We start from the raw sequence: 4639 nt of genomic DNA on the forward strand, positions 1-4639 counted from the left end.
ATTGTGCTAAACCTCCACCCAGCAAGCTTGACAGTCGGGCTGTGAGTACTTTGAAATGATTATAAAAAAATGAATAATTTCTGGATTAAGCAAAATTAAAGTAAAGCTTTGTTTACAAAGAGCTCAATCTTAAACTCAAACGCAGCATCATTAAATAAGTGAGGTAAAATGTTTGTGAATCTGAAAAATGAGTCTTTATTAAATATATAGTATAATACTTTGTCAAGTTAAAAATTGTTAACTGTGTTTTGTACAGAATCAGATATTGCTGGACGCCAATCAATCCCCTCCCCCCGGATTTTTCCATGCCTCAGCATTCTTAGGAATATCATGACTGGAGTGACCTTCCTTGGTGACCCCAGCACAGGAAGTGACCTTCCTTGGTGACCCCAGCACAGGAAGTGGATTACCCAGGGGCACCTGATGATGATCTACGCCAACCAACCAGTTCCACAACAGGTAGAGCGCTACCAGGAAAAATTTTCTTTCCTAGAAGTCATTAAATTTTTATATTCATGTACACTCAACTATATTACAACTCTCAGAATGCCATTATAATTATATTGAATTTAAAATTTTAAAAAATTTCCTCTGCAAAGTGGGAATTTAAATACCGTAAAAGCTAATTTCCATTGCATAAATGCCTCGAAAATATATTTATATATAATAAGGCCATAATAAAAATATTCCTAGATTCTCATCCCCGCCCGCCCCGATTTTATAACCCCGCCTCGATTTTTTTTATTTCTGTTTTTCTTCGTCTTAATTCTCATTGGGATCGGTATTCATCTATTATCCTGTACCAAAGTTCAAGGTGGAATAGGCACGTTTTGGGCACCGCAAAGACACGGAATCCGCACAGGTTTTTAAAATTCATTTCTAATGAATTACAGGAATCAAGTGGTGGCATCGAAGGAGCTCTCAATCCGCGGAGACTTCCGAATCACGGTGGAATACCTCATTGAACTCTTTGAGACTGAGGAATACCAGAACAACAAGATAACGACGGGCTGGCTGGACAAGCTGATATCTGAGAACGTCCAGGCGTAGAAGTCGGATGTCATGCTGGGAGTGATATCCGGAGCGCTCCACATCGGACGTGATGCTGGGAGTGATATCTGGAGTGATATCCGGAGCGCTCCACATCGGGGACCACCAGATCCAGGAGTGCTTCCAGATGTTCCAGACCTCGCTGGAGCGCGGACAGATCCTGCCAGCCACGTCACTCAAAAACCATGTGGATGTAGAGTTCATCAGTGAGGGCATCAAGTATAATGTCAAGGTAAGGGTCAAGGTCAGAACGTGTTTGATCATTTTTACCAAGTTTAATTTTCTGTGGATGGGAAATTTGGATTTCTTGAATGTAAGGTTGATTGTGTATAAATACTGTACAATAGAAAAAAATGTACATCAAATAAATTCAGTAAGTGTAAAAAGTAATGCTTTTTACAATTTTTTTTACTAAATTCCCATGAATACATTTTTTGTTGTGTTTTTTTCTAGGTGGTAAAGATGGGGACAAACAACTACTTTATTTGTATGAATGACTCCATGCTGGAAGTGGAGGCACACAGGTGATATACAGATCAGTTTGGTTATTCAAATTACAAATGTGTGAAATTTCAATCATGATTGAAACATGTATCAAGAATAATGTACCTGTATTTAGGCAAATTAAAAAAATTAAAGTTACAGAAACTTTATATATAAATTGTAAGATTAATACTATAAACCAACTTTTACTTGTGACGACTTTATTTCGCGATATACTGGGGATAAACTAGTTTGGGACAATTATGCAGGATCAACATCCATTGTTAATAGAAACATGGGATAATTTGCATAACGGGCGAAGCCCGCTTATGCTGAAAATTATCCCATGACACTTTGTTGATTTCTGGCATACACTCAAAATAAAAGTTGATTTTAATATTTTGTTTCATTAAGTGAAATAAAATTGTAGATTTAGACTTTAAAATGTAGACATAGCACTTAAATCACACGAGGAAACTTCCTGTGTAATTTCAGGATATGTCCTCGCCAAACTGTATTGTATCAAACACAAAGGCAGCCGCACGAGATTTACATGCATATTTTGCCTTCTTAGCGGCAGACACAGAGACAGATGCGCACGAGATTTGCATGCATATTAGGCCTCCTTAGCTCCTGACCTATCGACCTGCCAAATTTACATTCCGGCAGAATTATCAAGAAGTAAACTCCGACAACTTTCAAAGAGTTATCACAGAGAAAAAAAATTAGAAAAGGAAATATTTCGCGATATACTGGGGATAAACTAGTTTGGTACAATTATTTTTTGCGATCAAGTCTTTTTTTGATCCATTGTTAATAGATACAGAGACTTTATTTAAGGACCGCTTGATGGTGAGAAATATTCCCAATGACGAGGCTTTCACGAAAATTTCTCCTACACTAATAAAAGTTGATTTTAATTACTTTTGTTTACAGATTAAGTGATGGGGGTTTGTTAATTTCGTTTGATGGAGCCAGCTTCACTACTTACATGAAGGACCAAGTTAGCAGCTACAGGATTACGATAGGAAACAAAACCTGTGTACTACACAAAGAGAATGACTCCACCAAACTCAGGTATTGTATAAAACAGTTACAGGATTACTATAGGAAACAAGACCTGTTTTCTTCATAAGGAGAATGATCCTACCAAACTCAGGTATTGTATAAAACAGCTACAGGATTACTATAGGAAACAAGACCTGTTTTCTTCATAAGGAGAATGATCCTACCAAACTCAGGTATTGTATAAAACAGCTACAGGATTACTATAGGAAACAAGACCTGTTTTCTTCGTAAGGAGAATGATCCTACCAAACTCAGGTATTGTATAAAACAGTTACAGGATTACTATAGGAAACAAGACCTGTGTACTTCATAAGGAGAATGATCCTAGCAAACTCAGGCAGTGTTCGAAATTAGCGTCGGTCCGTCGGTCCTGCGCCGACGTACAAACGGAAGGACTCATGTATAGTATGACTAAATGGGTCCTTGAAATGATTTTGGGCCGATGATGATTTACCAAGAAAGAAAGCCTAAAAATATGTTTCTTTCCTATCACCCGACCGACACATTCAAATTGCTACCATATATGTGCCGGTTTTAATCAGCTGATGCAATTTTTATAAAGAATGTTAATTGTAGCTTTAGTTGAAATATAAATATGTCATCCTAGTCAACCTTCACTTAAATATGAAGAGGAATGATCATTTATATAACATCTATTTCCTCTCCCAATTTGTTTAGCTTCATTTTCTATCGCAAGACAGCCATGTTGGGTGTCTACTGTAAATATTCCATCTGGATACTTCAGTCCTGGGACGTTTGGCGCTCTTTATTAAGGTAATAAGGGAAAGTGAAAATTAATGTTTTAAATAGAAATTTTATTATGCTTCAATATGTGAGAACGTTCATTAGGCAAAATAAAAAAAACCCAGACAGACCCTTTTTTTGGGGGGGGGGGTTATAGGAAACAAAAAGTATGTTTATAGTAATGTTAACTTTTTTGGTTAAATAACGATTTTTTATTGGTAAGTAATTGATAACTTTACCAAGATTATCAATTAAAGTTTATTTTTCCAAAATATTTGATGGTATTATTTTTGGGCCTATGCTGTCTTGGAAGGACTCGTGTAGATCCTATATCATTGGGTCCTTTGGACCCAAAGAAAATAATTCCGAATTTCGAACACTGAACTCAGGTATAATAGGAAACTGTATAAAGGGAGAAAACTCTGGTACAAAATCAAAAACTTCCCAAGACATTGTGCTTTAGTTAAGAAATGTAACATCACAGAAACTGGGATAATTATGAAATGCATACATATTTAGTACTGATACTTTCAAATATAAAATATTACAAAAATTAAATTGATACAAGGTGTTTTTTTTTGTGATTGCATCCAAATATTTTGGCTCAATTTTAAACTCCCCAGACACAGATGTGTTAAAAGACAGATAACTCTTGTTAAATTCAAAGATGACACAAATAAAATTGGAGTGAAAATTTCCCTTTAGTAGATACAGCAAAACTTGGTTATAATGAAGTCGCTGGGACCTATGAAATTATTTTGCTATATTTGTAATTCCTTATAACCGTATACGAAATTCATTAAATTCATATAGCTGGGGATGCAAGATGAGTTCACCATATCCGTGAATTCGCAATATCCGTGTTCAGAGTAAATGAGTTTTACTGTAGTCTTTATATTCCTGCATGTATCGTAAAGTTTGTAAAATTTCTGTCTGTTTTCTATGAAGATCCCTCTCTGCTGGTAAGCTGTTGAATTACATGATAGATGATGGAGGCCATGTGTTTGCCGGGGATGTGTATGCTGAGATAGAAGTGATGAAGATGTTCATGGAACTCAGGGTCACAGAAAATGGATGGTAAAGAATAGAAATTAGGAATTTAGAGGATTTGGATTATTGAATGACTCTAAGTGATGAATAAAGTAAAGAAAAAGAAAGAGAGATTGGAAATCTGTATTTTAAAATTTAAAAATTTGAATATGAAATGATTAAATAACTTAAATGTCACATAAAAGATGATGCCTGAATTGAAGTACGTACCATGGTATGTATTTATGTCCATGGATTTGTTGCC

The 4639-nt window shown here is 35.7% G+C and overlaps 1 pseudogene; it reads left to right on the top strand.

Annotated features, from left to right (window-relative positions):
• Positions 1 to 330: 330 nt before the first annotated feature.
• LOC134275115 (acetyl-CoA carboxylase 1-like) lies at positions 331 to 4426 on the top strand (annotated as a pseudogene).
• The last annotated feature ends 213 nt before the right edge of the window (positions 4427 to 4639 follow it).

Source organism: Saccostrea cucullata, unplaced genomic scaffold, assembly GCF_032062105.1.
Source record: "Saccostrea cucullata isolate Sc308-1 unplaced genomic scaffold, CSIRO_AGI_Scuc_v1 ctg6623, whole genome shotgun sequence".
In the NCBI taxonomy this organism is placed as follows: Eukaryota; Metazoa; Mollusca; class Bivalvia; order Ostreida; family Ostreidae; genus Saccostrea; species Saccostrea cuccullata.